Below are 21,183 nucleotides of genomic sequence, written 5' to 3' on the forward strand. Positions count from 1 at the left end.
CAAAGAGCAGTAGCAGCTGACCCTTTTTCATCCCCAAGTGTCTCATCAAGAGTGATGAAGCATATTAGTGGTTACCCTAGTTTATCCCTAGTTCTAGTTAATTCCTTTGTGTCTCAGTCACTAAATTACTGTTTTTTACCTTTAAATGGAGCATATCCTGCTTGTTGCCTCTTTGTGTGTAGCGTAAGTCATCCAGATTGGTCCAGAGAGTGTGACACTGTCTCCAGAGGACCTTTTCCTGCTCTCTTGTCACAAATTATACTAGTCTCTTCATGGTATGCCTCATGTGGCAAACATTTTAATCATTCATAACACCATAATTGCATTCCAATTTTTTACAGCAACTGCACAGTATTTGATGAAAATTTTAGCATAATTTTTGCATATTAATTAAGTTGTATAAATATCTAAATAAACTATGAATCTCACTATTTGAGCCAACAGCAGCTCAATGGTGCCACACTAAATGTACAAGAATAACAATGTAAAAATCTAAGACTTTGCCTACTACTCCTTTGTTTATTTTTTTTTGGCTTGAATTACTAGAGAAACACTGTAGGAAAGGAGGAACAAAGATGGATGTTTGCTTTTACTCTAAAGCATATAATTGAATAATAATTTTTAAAAATGTGATTGTATTTTGCATGCTGTTCTTCACTTTCACTGAAACTAACAAAAGACATGAAAACTCAAATATAAATCACTTATTTGGACAAAGCACATATTTAAATGGTCACTAGTTCTCTTCAACTGTCAGAAGACAAAAGCTTAAAATTTTCTTCTGTATAATACCTTTTAAACTGTGAGAATGTCATCATGCTCTTTAAAGGGCAGAAGAGAAAGGGCTGGAGAGAAGTACACAACTCCAGTGCTATATCCCAGCACTGAAATGGATTGCTGCCAACTGTAAACATACTTAATTCATGTATTGTTATAAGAGAAGATGAAGGCCAGTTGTTAGATACATTATAGGGTACCATGCAAATGTTGGCAGCATTTTATGGTGCTGTCATATTCAGAAAAGCAATAACAGAAAATATGACATTTAATACAATTTCTCCCTTCCTATCTTCAGAGGAATATCTCAACCACTTTTAACAGTAATTTTCTGATTCTCTGAACTTTGCGCAGCAAATATCACTACTGGAGAGTAAAGTGTGTTGTACCAAGCTTCCTCTCCTGAAATCATCCACACTATTGTCAGCTAAGTTATGAAAGCAGTTCTGTGAGCAGAATAGTGGAATAGGGGCTTGCAGGGAGCAGTGAATATGAGGAAAACATTATCTGATAACTCCAACTGATGAAACATTAGTACTTCTACAATACCTTGATCAGAAATAAGAACTGGACAATGATTCCTGAATTTTGAACACTCATTTAAAACTTCAATCTAAATATATGAAACTGTTTAGCAATATTTCACAGAGGTTCTGTCTAACTTTAAACTACTTCTTTTTTTTTGCCCCAGCTTCAAATTACAACCTAAATTAGCAATGCATGGGAGTGTTCACAAGAGTTTAACCAATTCTACAAATGACAGACGTATAGCCAATTCATCAGTGTAGCTCTTGGTCACCATTTAAAAGCAATACAGAGAAAAAGCAAATTGTGCTGATTTTGGCTGGAGTAAGGTTAATTTTCTTCACAGTGGCTAGTATAGGGCTGTGTTTGGGATTTGTGCTGAACACAGGGTTAATAATATAGTGATGCTTTTGTTATTACTGAGTGGCATTTGCACATTGCCAAGGCCTTTTCTGCTTCTCACCCCACCGCACAACAGCGAGGAGGCTGAGGGTGCATAAGAAGGTGGGAGGGGACACAGCTGGGACAGCTGACTCCAACAGACCACAAAGATATTCCAGATCACATGGTTTCATGCTCAGCATATAAATCTGAGGAAAGAAGGAAGTGGAGGTGTGTTCGGAGTGATGATATTTGTTATCCCCAGTAACTGTTCTGTGTGATGGGGCCCTGCTTTCCTAGAAAACACCTGAACCTTGGCTGAACACCGTCCTGCCCATGGGAATCAGTGAATTAATTCCTTCTTTTTCTTTGCTTGTGCAGATGGCTTTTGCTTTACCTATCAAACTGTCTTTATCTCAACCCACAAGTTTTTTCACCTTTACTCTTCCAATTCTTTCCCCTATCCACCAGGGGCGAGTGAGCGAGCAGCTGTGTGGGGCTTAGTTGCCAGCTGAGGCTAAAGCACGACACAATCCATCTAAAAACCCAAAACAGCAGCAACAATAAAAACCCAACCAAGAAAACCCCAAAACAAAAACAAAGAAGCACTAATGAATTGCCATTGCCTGCTGTTAATGACCAATGACCACAACTACAAGCATTCATACTTCTAAATGAATCTGCTATTTAAGGAATGCATTGTTTTTATGCTGGAGATTTCAGATTTTATTAAATATAATGAGAGAAAAATCAGCAGTATCCCTATTATATGATGCAATGTCACAGAAATCACAAGTAGATACTTAGTACTTTCACAGAGCAGCACACCTCAGGATGGTCTGAAAACTCCCTACAGCAATTTTTACTGAAATCAGTAATCCTGTTTTTCAGCCTATGTAAATCGTTTGTCATTTATAATTTGAAAACTGAAAATCTACTTCCTTTCTGTCAGGATCCAACTTTAATTTTGCTCTAGGAACAATAATTATGTGACTATATTTATGCACAATGGGTGGCCCAGACTGTACTCTAATGGATAGCCTCTCTTTAATAGGGAAACCAAAATACTCCATCATTCAAAGGAAGAGGTAGTCTCTTAGTTGCCTCTCTCATGTAATACTGGCAAAAAATATTCCATAAGAAAAATTCTGTACTCCATAGGGATTTTTCTGTGTGTGTGTTGAGTGATTTAGACGTACATACTCTAGAGAAAGGGCATTTAACCATCCAAAAAAGCTTAATCTTGACATGAACTTAGATTACCAAAATTCAGTAAAACAATTTGAACTTTTCAGCAGATCAGCAGTTTTTAGGATCAGGATCAAATATCCTGCTAAAGAAGACTAGAAATTTATTCATGAATGTGAACAAATGTATTCTTTGAAGAACAGTATGACCATGTTTCTGTGATCATAAGCAACATGATGTTTTCCCAATAACACAATCATGAAATTAATCCAGGATTAATTTTAATTTAATGCTTTTAACATGAGAGTTGCAGTACTTTCTCTTGGCCACATAAACACTTATACAGATTTTCTTGTCTTCCTTCCAAGGTAACAATGATCTCAATTACAACAAGCAAGACCATACCATGTATGTTCAGAATTGTGAGTTTCTTTCTTTAGCTCGTATTCTCAGAAATGTGGTGATGGTGGGCTACTCCCTTCACTCTGCAATGTGGAGTTTCATTTCAATACAAACTTGCTTCTCACACCAAATGTCTCAGCAAGCATATATGATTCAAAAGTTTGATTATCATTTTAATAATCACCAGCTCTGTATAAATTAGTGTGCCAACAGCAGGATAAAGCAGAAGTTAGCTATACTAAAAAGTTTACTCAGTATTTTGAAATCTGGTTCATCATCCTGTTTGTGGCTCAACAATCCATGTGTACTATCAGATAGTAATTCACTAACATTAACGCATGTAAAGATCTTACAAGCTCTAATTTTTCAAGTTGACCTTTCTCTGTCCTTTCTATGAAATAACTTTGCATACATTGTATCCTCTCTTCCATTTATGTTCTCCCTTCTTTCTTCCCTTCATATTTCCCAAATTTGTTTTTCAGTCTGAATGCAGTATCTTTTCTAGCCTTCTTTAGCGGAGCTCAAACACAGTCCCACTTGAGCATGATTTCAGTATCTCTCACAACCTGGGGAAGCTGACAGTCTAACTCTGCACAGTAACAGACAGACAATTGTCTCTTATCAAAACTGCATCTCTGGCTTAATAACATCTCAACAAAAAACATCCCTAGGAAGAATTATTAAAACAGTGTGCCTCAAAATAAGATTTAGCAGCAGCAAAGTGACTTTTCTTTAATGAACAATTCACAACTAAAATAGATAATTTCATTATTATTGAATAATAATACTTATTGTCTCAATAGTTTTGTTTTCACAAATACAACTCAACCACAAAGTACTTTCAGAAACCTGCTAAGCTTAACAAGTTGTCTTCCATATTGTTGGTTTAAAATCAATCAAATAACTTGCTAAAAAAAATCTTTTTTTTTTTTTTCAATTGAATATAGTTAGGAGGGAGAAAGAAAAAGGACAGCAAGCCACATACACGGTACATGGAGCTCAGCAATGAATAGCATTCTTATTGGTGTCATCCAATGAAAAATATTCACTTGGAAGCAAACACTGATAAAAGGCTGCAGGACATCAACTGTGCCAAACTATTCATACATTACATGTGACATGATACTCACCAGTTTGACATATGATTGACAATAGAAAGGGAAAAGAAGGAAAGAGGGAAAGAGAGAAAGAGGGAAAGAAAGAAGTAACTCATTTTTGTGAAGGTCAACTATTTTAATGAAAAGGCACGCAATGATGATTAGGGAAGGATTTTAAAACTATACCAGAAAAATCAATAAAGAAATGTGGTTAATAAAGACTGTTTGCCATGCTAGAAGAAAAAGCAAAACCACAAATTCAATGTCTGACTTAATTTTTTTTAATCCAGTTAACCTCAGAATTTCTCCATTCAGATAAAGTGCAAAGAAGTATTGAGACTTAAGAGGTTGAACCCCAACTCCATTTCAATCCAAGGTAAAACTTCTTCTGAGAATAATATTTCTGTCAAGTGTATTCTGGAAGACCTTAATCAAACTTTTTTTTAGTTCAGAGCATTCATAATCTGGTTTTCTTACATATAGACTAAAGATTCTCTTTTAAAGGATGTCCTGAAAAATATAACTACAGAACATTAAAATGTTTCAATGTTTCTGTAACTAGGAAGGAAGAGTGCTTAAGATCAAAATCAAATCAAGTTGCTAAAAGTCTTATTTTGTGAATAGACACTTTAACTTCCAGATTAAATACTCTGCATGACATGAATGTACCCTTTATCTCATTATGTACCTTAATTCATGAAAACATTAGAATTGCTGGGGATGAATCACTTCTATTCAGTTGTACATCAATTAAATTAGACTGGTTGGGGCAACAGCTTCTTTGCTTGGGGTTAAAATGGTTGCAAAACATCTATTCTAAACAAAATTGGCAACACTAATACAATTAGAGACTCCTTTTATTTAAGGTTTCTTTTGTGTTAATATGTAAAATCAATAAATGCAAAAGAAGGAATTGAAGTACTAATGAAAAACATATGGTATAATATTTGTGACAGAAGTGATACTTAATTAATTTCCTCTTACTCACTATTACCAGTTTAACACGTCTGTAAAATGACACAGGTTTTGATGAAAAATCATACTCTTAGAAGTGAAATAGCATAATAATTAATCTAGATCAGAAAAAGTCACTTCAGTCTGTAAATATTCAACTCAGGATCCAATCTTAATAGTGCAAATAGTTTTATAGATACCTAAACTCACACATATAGACACCTAAACATGTCGCTGTACTTAAGTATGAACCTAGACTTTTTATTTTAAAGCAAATGGGCTGAAGTGTGCTTTTGGTCAAACAATTGCAAAAGCCTCTATGGCTGTCTATTTCTATTTTCACCCTAACAATCTCCTTCCTACAGCCTTCTTCCTCACAAGAGAAGTAACACTCCCCTTCTGTCAGTGCAAACTACTCTGTGAAAGCATACAGTGTGTTTAAACTCAAAACCACACCAACTACATTGAACTGCTTCTGACATTAACTGAATAATCTGTCCTATGGTCCAAGAGATGAGAGGACTGAGTCCTTAAAAATACAGTTTAAAGTAAGAACACTTTAAACATCACTGTCAGTTTCTGCAGCAACCCCTTGACCATCATCTACTTGTCCTTATGACCTAATAATAACTTTTGTTGACCATTATATACCATGCGATAACCATATACAACAAAACAACAAAAACTGTACTAGATTTTACAGTCAAATATATAATTTGCATATTCACTTGTTTATGCTATCTAAATAACAATATTTATTGATTAATAATATAATTTTACATGAAGCTATTTAAAATAATTAATAATACCATTAATATTAGTTAATTAACATAATTAATATAAATTGATAAAACTTATTGATAATATTTATAGACATTATCTTTTTATATTCATATTCACTTATATCAGTAAGGTATCTGAAACAATACTAACAGACAAAAATTACTCTTCAACTTTCTCAAAATGTCAAGTAACTGAAAACAATAGGAGGGCATTAGCAAAAAATTACCTATAAAGCACGTAAAACAAACAGAAATAAAGTGAAAAAACACTGAAGATACTGCTTATTTAAACCTAATTATTTACACATGATGGAGAGATCCATAGAATCACAGAAGATACTGAGTTGGAAGGGAACCACAAAGATAATTGAGTCCAAACCTTAGCTGTGCACAGGACAGCCCCAAGAATCACACCATTTGCCTGAGAGCATTGCCTAAACACGGCTTGAACTCTGTCAGGCTTGGTGCTGTGACCATTTCCCTGGGGAGCCTGTTCCACTGACCAACCACCCTTTGGGTGAAGAACTTTTTTCTAATATCCAACCTAAACCTCCCCTGACAGTTTCACGACATTCCCTCAGGTCCTATCACTGGTCACCACAGAGAAGAGATCAGTGCCTGCCCCTCCTCTTCTCTTCTACAAGGAAGTTGTAGACTGTAATGAGTTCTCTCCCCTCAGTCTCCTCCAGGCTGAACAGATCAAATTACCTCAATCTCTTCATATGGTTTCCCCTCCAGGCCCTTCTACCATAATTCACCATGTTACCATGTTTTCTCTGATGCATAAGGCAAGAACATCAGTTAGTTGACACCACATCACCTATTAATATTTCTTTACATAGCTCTTTCCCTTTAAAACTCTTTTGGCATTACGCAATATGTTTCATTACTAGTTGAGGGATACAGCTCTGCAAGTGAACGTCATGTAACAAACCCTGATAGTATAAGTTCTCTATTTCAGGTACAATAAAAATAATATATTAGACATTGTGTGCAGTAAAAAAGTTGCATTCTTCAGGGTAATGTGTTATCCTTGTCCTGAGGTTTGGTATGCAATAACGTAGTTACCAAAGCAAGCGCACAAATGCACGTAATGATTTTCATACTGCTACACTTCAAAAAAGTGCAATAATGCCACATGACACAACACTGCATTTTAATCCCACTTAAAAAATATGTATTAATTAATTACAATATATTATAAGAACAAGTAAAAATATAACATCAGTCAAGTGTAAAAACACTACAGTCAATATGCAAAAATTATTTCCAGCAGCCTTAAAAAATATCTATTATCTCATGAATATACAGTGCATACAGATATAAAATTTAGCAACATTATATACCAATGTGACATAAATCCTCAGTATTTAGAGAAAATTATAATCCACAAGAGAGCTAGCCAGGAATTAGTTATAAGTCTCTTGATAAATGAAGATTAATGTCATAAGTTAACATGTATTATAATGATATAAAAATTACAATAGTTCTTACTGCTATGGGGTCTTTTATCTGTGGAGCTCAGAGCACTTTACAAGCACTAATTGAAAAAAAATCCCTGCGAGGTGGTTACATTTTATTTTCTTGGTTCTACAAATTGGAAAATGAAGGCACAGATAATTAAAAGAGCTTGCCCCAGGTCAGAGAGCAAGTCACCAACTAAACCAGAAATACAACTTTCAACTTGAAGTTACCAGTTTTAATTCTTCTTCTTTAATCCTATATGCATAACATTAATATTAATGAATACTTCTAACAAAAAACAGTACTTCTGTCATTGAAATCAATAGCAATACTGCTGATTTCATTGGTGGAAGTTCAAGTGTATCACTAAACTATTCCAAAACTATACTAACATCTTAACACATAAGTGGACAATCTCCAGGTGGCCCCAGAAAATCTCTAAAGAGGGAGACTTAAACTTCTTTTCCAGTTGTCCAACCTATTCAAGTGCTCAGTGACCCTCACAGTGAAAAAAGTGTTTCTGATATTCTAAGGCCACTTCCTGTGTTCCAGTTTGTGCCCATTGCCTCGGGTCTTGTCACTGTGCACCCTGAAAAGAGCATGGCTCTGTCTTATTTACACCCCTCCCTTCAGGTAATTATAAACATTAATAAGTATGCCTCCTGAGCCCTGTGCTCCAGGCTAAACAGTCCCAACTATCTTGGCCTTGGATCATTTTAACCGTTTGTTTTTCTGGGAAAATGGATGTGTGAATAATCTAAAACTCAAAACCGAAGCTAAGAATTTTTTTCTGTTAATTACAAAGGCAGAGGAGGAAGAAATTAGGCATAAAATATATTCTAGCAATTATTAAATGTCCAAACAATTCCAATTATCTGAATGTAATTTGGACAATATCAAAATGACTCTGACAATTTTCACTAATCATTAAATTAACACTTCCTCCAATATTTTACATGATAGCAGAACAGCTGTCTAGCACATATTAAAAATAAGATTTATCCTGTTTGAAATATGGAATGGATTATTATTATTTTATAGCCACTCTGGAAAAATGATCACAGAAATATTTAGTTCAAAGGCTTTTAATATTTTACTAATACAAACTTGTTTCTGTCTTTTTGCAACTATATTTTCTCCAGATGCGTTCACTCCAAAAATGTTAGATGTTCTTGTTAAAAACATAAATAAAATAAGAATATTTTCAATAATATTAAAAAGGAAACCTTATGTGATTTTTGTTGGAGTCATCCTTTATTTATCTTGAGAAACAAAACTAATTATTCATACAACCCAGCTGCTGTCTTGAAGCACACTCATTAATATACCAGTAAACATGGGGTATTTCTGATTTTTTTCCTGAATAAAATATTTTAAAAGTAATTAAGAGGAAAAACTATCAAAATGTCCTACAGGAAAGGATGATTGCAGCATTAAGGAAATTCAGGAGACAGGGGGAGGCAAAAGCACCTCTATCTACAGAATATTTTCCTGTGGTATAATACTGCATTATTTCCTCTTGATTATTCCAATCAGTTCTGATTATTTCAACTCCTATATGTCAAACATCAGCAATCCAGAGTATAATTGGAATAGCACACAGCTAAAAGCAGGAGACAGGACCAAAGAAACCCACCAATCTATTTCTTTGCTACAAGGAAAAGCATTTACTCTACTGGAAAACAGAGAAGTGCCTGTAAACAGATATGCCCATTAAATCAGTTAGTCAGCAAGGTCTCTTTTGAAAGCACAACATGGAAAACATCTTCTCAGGTTTTACTTAACTTTCTGTTCAAAGGGTGGATGTTGAGCCTCAGGGATCAGCTGGTGACACGAAAATCTATCTTCCAAATCACTCGGGTGTTTTTCAGTAATGAGTTCCCACTTCCCTATCCCTGAAAGGCATGGCAAATAGAGTCATAGATCAAAGCAGCACGTAGCTGAGTGAGTACAGCTGTGGAAGCTAAAATGGCAAGGGCTGCTGTGTGGTAATGAAAAGGGCCATCACTAAGGATTTACTCTAGAATTCAAAACTGTCACTTTCAATTTGAAACAAGGGATCCATTAGCTTAGTGCACTTTTTATTGTTATTGATTTACAATCCTTTACATTCTTTTAATTTCAAACTGTCATGAAATGCATAACTGTTTTTTACTTCACAGAATAAGCCTTGATGATTTTGCTTTCAAATAATTATTCTCAAACCACATTTTCTTCCTGCATCAGCTTCTTAATGAGTTTCATTAATATAGGTTTCCATCTACCTTAATTATAGTTTTGGCAGATTTGCTTTTAGCCACGTCTCACCTTACTACAGTAGCATTTTGTCACATCCTCTGGTTAAGTCAGAGTGGCCCTGAACAATTACTTCTCTTCCTAAAGTAGTGTGTGTGGGTAGGGAGCTAAAGTGCATGGACACATTTATTCATACTTAATAAAAAAACCCAAACAACCTGCCATTCTCTCATCTAATTTAAGTGGCAAAGAAATCATCTACCTTTCCCCTTGGTAATGGAGGAACTATTCAAAACAATACAACTAGAAGTGGCAGAGGAATTCCAAAATTGCAAGCCCCAAATATCCAAACTATGTCAATAATCTGAGCCAAATATCATGCTGAATTACATTTACACAGGAACCTACCATACAGGTGTAACACTGATATTTGATTGACACCTTTACCTCAGTGCAGACAGTTCATAAAGCAATGAGTATTTTTATCCCACTCCGCAGAATCACAGAATATGTTAAGTTGGAAGGGACCCATAAGAATCACTGAGTCCAACCCTTAGCCCTGCACCCATTTGTGGAGGTGGCAGGGAGCTTTGCTGAGGGTAGATTTGCACCCCTCAGGGGGCAGGAGGTGAGCTTTTGGATGTGTGGTGGTGAAGCCTCTGATCTGCATAAGGCAGTGGGGCTGAACACCTACTACCAGATACAAGCTGGCCTCTGAGCAAGATAAGAAGCAGATCATGTGGAGACAGGATAGTGTTTTTTATCATGCCAATTGTCCTTTCTTACACCACTCCTCATCTCACCCCCCAAAGAACATCACATTCCCATGGGATATTCCCATTCACTTTCACATGCAGCCTGAGGATATTCATCCCTTCTGATGGGGCATAACTGGCCTAATTAAGCTGATGTGAGAGGAAGCTGTCACATCTTGGAGTCATAAACCATAAAAGACCCACAGAGCGCCCTCAGACTCATTTCTGAGGCCTTCTACCAGAGGATTGAAAGTTCCCCCCTGAGGGGAAGTACCTGGGGGTTCCCACTCGAACCTGAGTGTATATTAACCCATTGGACTTTGTGTTTAGTGGGCTTCACCCACCCACAACAGAACAAGACTGTGACCATCACTTCAACCAGTGGACTAAACCTAGAACTGCAATAATCAAGTCTCATCACAGGATCCAGGAGTAGTGATATCTTTCTACTCTTTTCTTTCTCTTTCTTTCTTTGTTTTCCCTTATACATTTTCCTTAGTGATATCTTTATGCTTTCCTATTGCTATATTACAATAGATAACAACCAAAATGGCTACATACCTCCTTTCCATTGCAACCAAATTATTCTAAAATAAACCCTACATATATATATATATATATATTTGCAAACACTGATCATTCAGTGTTGTTTCACTCTAATCCACCCCAAGGGATCTATTAGAAAGAACCTGGATTACCCTCGCCTCCTGGGACAGGTTTTAACAGCCTCCTGTCCCCACAATCTTTCTTTGCCATTTTCAACTTCACTAACTTGAGTAAATCTTCTACTTCATCATGGGATGGAGCAGAGAAGTAGATAGTTATCTACTGGAACAAAAGACACCACTTTAATGTAAAAAGTACATCATTTTACAAGGCAGTATGTGTTGCTTTTCACAATTTGGTTAAATTGAGTTTAAGTAACTACAGTCTTCTTTTCTAAGATTGCCACACCTGTTGCAAACAGATATTATTCCTACTCAATCTAACACTTTCCATTGTATGTAAAAACTGTACTTGTGCATCAGTCTCACTGGTATTAAACACTGTAAAAGTTTATACTGAAGTTCATACACCTTCTCTGATATATAATCCATCATTTTAAACAGATACTATGATTCTGTCTTGGGGTTCTTGCATTTTTGCAATATATTAAATTATTCAACTTTTTAGAGCACTAGCAGAAAATATGGACATTTTAGATGGAGAATGATGATTCACTAGTCTTAATAATAGTAGAATAATATTAATATAATCACAGAATCATGGAATTGGTAACGTTGGAAGGGACCACTGTGGGTCACCTGGTCCAACCTCCCTGCTCAGGCAGGGTCATCATAGAGCACAATGCACTGGATTGCATTCAGATAGATCCTGAATATCTCCAGTGAGGGAGACTCCACAATCTCTCTGGGCAATCTGTTCCGGTGTGTGGCTGCCTGCACAGTAAAGAAGTTCTTCATCATGTTTAGATGGGACTTCCTGTGCATCAGTTTCTGCCCATTGCCTCTTGTCCTGTTGCTTGGCACCACCAAGAAGGGCCTGGCTCCATCCTCTTGACAACCTCCATTCAGATACTTATAGACACCGATGCCGTCCCCCCTCAGTTTTCTCTTCTTGAGGCTGAACAGGTCCAGTTCCCTCAGTCTTTCCTCCTAAGAGAGATGCTCCAGTCCCTTAATCATCTTTGTTGCACTCCACTGGACCCACCCCAGGAGCTCCATGTCTCTCTTGTACTGAGGAGCCCAGAACTGGACACAGCACTCCAGATGTGGCCTCACACCCGGGGCTGAGTAGAGGGGCAGGATCATCTTCCTCGACCTACTGTCAATGCTTTTCCTAATGTATCCCAGGATACCATTGACCTTCTTGGCCACAAGAACACACTTCTGGCTTGTGGACGGCTTGCTGTCCACCAGGACTCCCAAGTCTTTCTCCACAGAGCTGCTTCCCAGCACGTCAACCCCCACACTTCCTGAGTTTGTCTGAGGATGTTGTGAGAGACGGTGCCAAAAGCCTTGCTGAAGCTGAGGTAGACAATATCCACTGCTCTCCCCTCATCTACCCTGGTAGTTGTTTCTTCATAGAAGTCAATCAAGTTGGTCAACCATGATTTAGCTTTAGTGAATAAATTTAGCTTTGGAGAATCCATGCTGGCTACTCCTGATCACCTTCTTCGCATCCATGTGGTTAGAGGTGGCCTCCAGAATGAGGCGCTTCATCATTTGGTCCAGTAATTGAGGTAAGGCTGACTGACCAGTAGTTCCCTGGGTCCTCCTTCTTGCCCTTTTTGAAGACTGGAGTAACGTTTGCTTTCTTTCAGTCCTTGGACACCTCTCCTGATCACCATGACCTTTCAAAGATGATCGTGAATGGCCTCACTATGATGTCCACCAGCTCTGTCAGCACTTGTGCATACGTTGTATCAGGGCCCATAGACTTGTTGGTGTCAAGTTTGCCTAGGTGTTCTCTAACCAAATCCTCCTTGACCAAGGGAAAGTCTTTCTTCCAACATTCCTTCACACTGGTCTTATGTGTTAGAGATTCCCAAGGGCTGGTCTTGTCAGTGAAGACTAATGCAAAGAAGGCGTGTATTAACTCTGCCTTCTCTGCATCTTCTGTCACCAGGGTCCCCCCTCCATTTAGCAATGGGTCCACATTATCCTTAGTTTTTCTTTTGTTACTGATGTATTTGAAGTAGCCCTTTTTGCTGTTGTTGACATCCTTATCTTGATTTAATTCCAGGTGCACCTTGGCCTTTCTTGTCTCATTTCCACTTACTCTGACAATCTCTCTGTACTCATTCCGAGTGGCCTGACCCTGTTTCCATCTCCTGTGTATTTTCTGCTCACATTTGAGTAATGACCAGAGTTCTTTATTAATCCATGCAGGTCTCTTGCTCCCTTTGCCCAATTTCTTGCTCATTAGGATACATTGTTCTTGAGGCTGGAGGAAGTGATCTTTGAATATCAACTCTCTTGGACACCTCTTCCCTGCACAAGCTGTTCCTATGGGATTCTTCCCAGATGATCCCTGAAGAAGGGAAAGTTACCTCTCCTGAAATCCATGGTTGTAATCTTACTTGGTGCCCTGCTTCCTCCTCACCCTATACTGAAGTCCAGAACTCTGTGGTCTCTACAGCCAAGGCTACTCCCAACTTTCATAATATTAAATTATGTTTCCTTGACTTGTAAATATATTTTATAATACAGTGATACATGCATCTACTTCTTTTAAAGCTAAACTAACAGACCGAAACCCAAAGCATTTTGAGATATTGTAGCTCTTTCTGTGAGGGATCATCAGAATAATGGTGCCTGCAGCACCAGCTTTTAATTTATCATTGCCTAACATTCACAGTCAAGCAGAACAGTTTGGTTTTTCTTCCTAAGTTCTCTTGTACTGTCTTTCCACAGCTGAAAGTACTTGGATAGAGAAATTCCTGTCAAAAAAAGTAAAATACTTCCTTCGGAGATATCTCAGTTGATTTGCAAATTCTGGAATCCATGTACTTCCAAGACACAACGTTTATGTTGATGACATAGATGCAACATGAAACTTAAAAATTACCTTAAAGCTGGTGCTGACCACAAGCAAAAGATGTAGTTTAGACAGAATTTCTGGATTCCTGACCCTGAACAGTAATGCCATAAAACTTCCCAATCCTAGAAGTGTTCAAGTCAGATTGAGCAGGGCTCTGAGCCATATGCTCTGTTTGAAGATGCCCCTGCTCACTGCAGGAGGGTTGGGCCAGATGAACTTTAAAGATCCTTTCAAACTCAAACCATTCTAATTCTAGGATTCCACAAAACTCATTTTAATACACTTTCAGATTTAAATATTTCACTGTAGTCCTATCTTTTGACTTACTTAGACACTTAACTGCAACATGAATGTTCAGGTTTGCTTTATAATCCACAGGAGATACTTCAGCAGAACATCTCAAAAGGCAATTTTATAAAATTTATTCTCCCAAAGAAACATAACATTAAATGTTCCCCTAAAAAAGGTAATAGTCATTCTTCTAAAGACTATGTGATTTTGTAAAAAAGAAAAAAAAAAAAAGCCAAATGAGTAACATTTCCTTACTGAAATATAACTCATTACTCTATAGTATACTTTTTATTTTCTAGTTGTAACTAATTTCCAATGATTTTTAGGGCTCGGGATGACTGCATTATTTTAATTTCTTTAGCAGAGATGAAAATTAACTCTGTATAAACTCTAGCCAATTTTAGATCTTCAGGCCTTAACAAAGGATCCTCTCGTTATGTTTACTTTCTTCATGCTCTCTCCAGCTTCATTGTAATCTGTATTTTCACATGAGGAACTACATTTGCGTATAGATATTTTAATGACAGCAGATCAAACACGATCAGCCACGTAAGTTTTCTTTGTATTTGTTCTCTAGTAAACTAGAATAATTGAGGCAGACAATCTTTCATGAAAATATTCCAATTAGGAGTTAAATGAGGACTGCTGAATTTTTGCACAGAATTTTCTCATATGATTCATTTGATAAATTATTTTTTCTGTCTTTCATTTTCAGTACTTCCTTTAAACTGACCTAAACCCCAAACAAAAGGAATCCTAGATTAAAAACAATCATTAGGAATGCACATTTTATAAACAACTAAGCCAATGAGGTGAAATGCATGATACAAAGAATTATTTTAGAAAATTATGCAGATTACCCTCTGATTTCCTAAAAAGCATAGAAAGATTAAAATTAAAAAAAAAAAAAAAAAAAAAAAAAAAAAAAAAAAAAAAAAAAAAAAAAAAAAAAAAAAAAAACAAAACCTGTCTCAAGGCATTTCCTGGCTTTCTTCAAATCTGGGAATTGAATTCACTTATGCCAAAAATTACAAAGGTACAATAAAGCAAGCAAGATGTCTCAATTTCTCCTGAATTTACTTTTTTCTCTCTTGAGTATTAGTTTAAAACCCCAGACATAGAAAATGTTTTGTATCTCACTTTATCAGAAAACTGAAGATGAATCAAATGACAAAACTGGTAAAAATCTCAGGCCTCAATGATTCAATTCAAATATAATAGAGTTTAAAAAAAATAAGTAAGTGTTAACTGAGTAATTTATACCTACGTATACTGAAGACTTTAAGATACCTTTTTCTTTCTATGACAACAGTGTTTTAAAGCACATTCCAGAGCATAAGATATAGTTTTAAGAAGTTACCTGGCTATGTACAATGGTACAGTTCAGCAACTCATTTGCATTCACCACTTATCAAATATATCCCCCGACTCTCTGTAGTGGTTTCCAGTGCACACATTTTCTTCTCAGTCTCCTCACGCTTTCTGCCCTTAATATCACAAACATATTTCCCAGACATACACTCTCTGCAAATCACTAAATGATACTCAGCATATCTATTAATTGCCTTCTAAAATACTGTAGTAAATTAAAAATATTCTTTCAAATCCCTCAGCTACTTGGGTAGTCCTGGACTTACACAACATTAAGTTCAGCATGGACTGGAGACACAGAATTCTTCCCCCCAAAATATGAGAGACTCGTCTATCTGAACTTATGATTCTATAGTCAGGGCAACACCATCAAACATCTTCGAAGATATAGGCCAGAAACCAAAACTCATACAGGCTCATTAGAGAGCTTAATTTTATGAAACATTATAGTTTCTGCACGTTAGGGAACCACTTTTTGTTCCCCAGACTTTTCTACCACATAGACGACAACCACATTTTCTTAGCTGATGGCATAAAATTAAGTTAAACTTAAACCACTTGTTTTCAACTTGCATTTAAATACAAGTTGCTACTTGCTCTTAGTGCCCAGGATACTGTACATTTCACTTCATTTAGACTTGATACTATGAAGCAGTTGACACTAGATGCTTAGGTGTACAGAAAAGATTTTTAGAAAGCATGTCAATAGTTGACATGTCTGTTTTCCACAAAAGTTTTACAAATTTCTAAATACCGTCAGTACCTAAATAGATTTTATTGTATAGCTATAGTCAACTGCACTATATTCCCTTTTGGTTCTGTGTGCATAAGTGTGCTTTCATGGAGCATATTTGATGATAGTGAATCTGATTTCCTTAGCTGCATTATTTGTCCTTCCAACCTACGGTAGAATTCATCCATGCATTCTTACCTGAATTCACTGGAATACACAGCTCATTCCAATTTTTTTTAAAAAGCTTGTTTTGGGGTAGAAGCCCATAAAATGAGAAATATGTTTAATGGCTGTATGTAGCAAGTGAGCTCTAGACACCACTGACAAATATTCTTTTCATCGTTCAGAAAATGTACACTACTAGGATATTGTTCGCTGCAGAAAAGAGTAACGCAGAACTAATACAGACATACAAAACAACTATTCTGGCAGTTGCTTATGTTTTCTTGTTCCTTACTAAATGAAAAATTTCCACAATAGCAACAAACCAAGCAGCTTTCACTTCCTTTGACTTTCCTTTCTGGTAATAATTCTAGAACCAGAAGGGAAATTTCTCTTTATGACACTGTAACTCTTGTACTGACAAACACAGAGAAGGTAGAAAGCACAGGTTGTAAGTCAAATTCACAGCTCACTTGCCTCCTTTAAAAAGATATATTAGTTTTGTCTGAATTTAGCATTCTAGGAAAGACTGCGTGTTAGGTGTAAGAAGGGCACTGGTTTAATCTGTTCAGCTTAATTTCTCACGTCTATTCAACTACCTCAGTATTGTTCAAACTTCCTTAGGTACTGATCTGATAGAGAAAAGAGTTCTTTTAAAAAGCAGAAATGCTAATGAGATGGACTCTTAGCAGCTATTATTTTAAAATCAGAAAGCTTTGCTGCTGTTCCTTGCTTGGCCTAGATTGTCCTTAAAAGTGTATTTTCTATAACTACATTCAAAGCATTTTTAACTAAAACAAGTAATTAGGACTTGTCTACTTTCTTTAATGCATGTGTCCTGTAAATTATTTTGTTTCAGTTTCAGGAAGCTGTTTAGAAGTCTCCTTAATTTTTCTAATTTAAAATGTAAACAATACGTGTGTTTCTCTTATTAACAGTGTAAAATTAAGCTATAAGTAAAATCATGAGACCTTAATATTTAACCAAGAGTCATGCTTTTACCTCATCCTCTGCACCAGTTCGTTCAGTCTCCCAGATATATTTGTCACATTTATATGGCATGGATACTTTATTTCAAGCATTTAAAGAAATATACTGGATACGTGAATATATATGAGTAGTAACTGGCTCTAGGCAAAGATATTCCCATAAATTTCTGGTTAGTGATAGCCAAAAGTTCCATTTAAATAATAATCTTGGTTTCAGGAAAATTTTTCATGTTTATTGTTAAAAATAATTAATGTTGTGTAACACATTTTTACAGTGATTAATTTTTAGAGTAACTTAAACTATCCCTCAGCTTGGGGAATTACAGCGTGCCATACAAGGTAAAGAGTGCTGTTTACAGAAGTGGGATACCCATATAAACTCATATTAAGAGGTAGAAGGCTAAATCATACTATTTAACCTGTTTCAGCTGAGCTTTCTAAATACCATTTTCTGGGAAGATAGTAGATGTGTCATCAGCACAACCATTACTTCTTGCTCTATTTCCATTCTTCATGCAATTTAGGAATTAATTTCAACAACTCCACAGCTTTCGTGCAAAAAAACCTGCCTCTGAAATTCAAAATTTCTGATGCATCCATTCAACCTCAAATCACAAATGAAAAATCTTGATGCTGGAAAACTGAAATACATTTAATTTATGTTTAATTTCAACTTGGCTACGGAACAAAGAATTAAATTCTGTGAATGAATTATCTGCCTAACTCAACATGTTATTGAGACAATATGTAGAGAATTTGAGGGGCAGGAGGGAATATCATTTCACTTGAGCTGAATAAACCAGGATTTGGGTTTTTTTTTCAAGAACATGTAATAGCTACCTGATAATAAATAATCAACTTTGATAATAAGTAATCAAAATGAACAAACAAGTAGTTTGCTGCTTGATAGCAAACAAAGCAGGTTTATATTCTAGCTAGGTTACCCCTTTAGAATCTTTCAAGCTTACAAGTGATTGTAAGTATTTGGAAGAAAAGCTAGTCCACTTCAAATTTTGACTAATAAACTAACAGATTAACAAGTTAAATGATTGTTGTTACCTTTTGAAAATAATTCCATAAGGATAAGAACTGAAAAAAAAAGACATTTTTTGTCGATTCCAGCCAAATTTATCAGTCTTTGAAGTATTGGATCTGTAACTTCAGCAAAGGTAGAAGTCAAGAAAATATAGCTGGAACTTGTGACTGCAAAAACAACTTTTTGTATGCAAACTTGATATCAGGTTATGCTGCAAATAGATGGTCTGAAAAGACAGCAAAAATACCTCAGAGAAAAGATGTTTTCCCCATTCATCTCAATGGAGCTGTTCACATTAACAATCATCACTAAAACATAAGAGTCAGTTTTCATAAGTTACTTGAGAAATATGATGTGAAAGTCACAAGCCTATCTTCACACTTCACTGCTACTAAGAATAAGAACCTTGCAGAATCCACTGAAGCTCATTTGCACAGAAAGTATTGCATTATCTGCAACTTCAAATGATGAGGGTTGTAAAGGCAGCCTGCCTTGAGTTGAATAAATTTTGTATAGGAAAGTACTGAGGAAACATAACTGAGTTCAGCCCTATTTCAGTAGTGCTTCAGAGTGTTTCGGAAAGCAGATTAACTATTTTAAGAGACTTGCCTACTCTGGCTTACAAAAACCCACTATATCCACATAGACTCTGGCATATTGTCCAAGCAGGTATACTGTTCTGATGTGCTAAGGGTATTGATTGTTATTGAAATATCAGCCTTTCCAATGTAATTTTCTCTTAATTATTTTTGCCCCCCTGACCCCGTAAAAATTTTAATCAGCAAGATTTAACTTCAGTCACCAAGAAATGAAATATAAGCATCATTATAGCTTATAAGCTTGTTGTCCAATCAGACCAGTGCATATATTTTAGTTCTTTTCGTTTGATCACACAGGTCATCTTTACCAGCAGATGTTCAATATGGCAAATAAAAGAGTTTTATTTTTCTGTTTGGAATAATCATTGATTTATACATTTGATAATCAAGTAAAAATAAGATCAAATCAATAGGAAACTGCAAAAGTACATAGAAGACTCTCAGTCAAGTTAACCAAGGTTTTTGCAGTGGGTTTTTTTTTGTGAATACGGCTGTGAAGTAGTTGAGGAATACTCAGAATATGGTCCTCCACAGAACAGAGTACAAGAAGTAAGCCAAACAAAAACATCTGAAAATAATCTAAATGCTCCACAAAGACAGCCTTGTTTCTTTACAATGATGTAAATCTGTCTTTACCAAAGTGAAGAAATTGTGTTCCTTGTTTCATATTTGGTAAACTCAAAGCAAAACTTACTACTTTTTTGTCAGTTTTCACTTCAAGTCATCTTGAATTTCTGTGTTTTTTTAGACATTAGTTAACAGCTGATCAAGAGGCTTTTAAGTGCTTTATTAGGACAATCAAGTAGGACCTAAACTCCTACACAGTTTTTAAATTCCTCAGCATTTAAAAGATAAAGTTGGTATGTTTTAACATAAGATATTCAGACCTGTTTGAAAGTATAGGAAGAGAAAACATCTGAAGAAACAGCTAAACCAGGAAAGCTGTCTGACAGTATAATTGGGGAGCATACCTGAAGATTTCTAAGATTTCTAAAAGACTTTTTATTTTTGGAAGTGAAATAGTTTATTAGACACAGAAAACAAGTCCAGGAGGGAGAAAAAATCACCTAGTCCATCTTCATGAGGTATGTTTATTCTTAAAATATTCTTGATAGGCATTGTTTAATATGACCTTAATGCCCTCCAGGAAATGAGAAATCTTGGTTCAACAACCTTTTCAGATCAATCGAAGTTTTAGATCTCTAGCTCTTTGTTTAAAACATTTAAAATGTATCCATATGTTTGAGATTGTGGTGTTAGGAAGACACGATGGGCACTAGAATGCTTCTTAAATAAATGCAGGCCTTCCTGTAGAAAAATTAATCTTTTTTTCACATCACCCCCTTAACAAAAAAAAAAAATAAAAAAATAAAAAAAGTCCTTACTATCAGCACCTAGGACAAAACTGACACTATTTAGTCCTATCAACAACCTAGAAGTTTGAGCACACAAAGCTTTGTTCAGGGAAGTGTCAGGAACAAAACCAGAGCCACCCAGGATGGTGTTTTCAAGAATCATCCTCTTGGATTCCAAATTTACCTATGGGTATACTGAAGTCTTCCTCAATTTTTATCCCCCCATACATCTCTGAACAGGAGCCTTATTGAAATCTGCCAAACTGGGGAAGCAGTCAGTTGTCCTGGCTGACACAATCAGAACAGTGTGTGCAGATGGCACAGAACATGCTGCAATGAACTGAAGCTCAGCTCTATGGCTAGGCAGAACAGGTATTTTACTCTTCCTGTTCCTATGCTCTTCCCCTGAAATTTGGATTCCAATGTTAAATTAGTACCTTTAAAAAATTGTATCAAATAATCAGACATTGAAAGAAAACATAAGGGAAAAGGTCTGAAAAGTTTGTGGAACTTTACTTTCTTCCAGTAAACATGTTGTTTTCCT

General features: G+C 36.0%; 1 protein-coding gene across 12 annotated transcripts in view; it reads right to left on the reverse strand.

Annotated features, from left to right (window-relative positions):
- LRRC4C (leucine rich repeat containing 4C) overlaps positions 1 to 21,183 on the reverse strand; it is a 498,827-nt gene that overhangs the window by 228,990 nt on the left and 248,654 nt on the right. The gene's annotated exons all lie outside the window — the stretch shown is intronic.

The sequence above is a fragment of the Pipra filicauda genome, unplaced genomic scaffold (genome assembly GCF_003945595.2).
Source record: "Pipra filicauda isolate LSUMZ 115617 unplaced genomic scaffold, ASM394559v2 scaffold32_size4067784_pilon, whole genome shotgun sequence".
NCBI lineage: Eukaryota > Metazoa > Chordata > Aves > Passeriformes > Pipridae > Pipra > Pipra filicauda.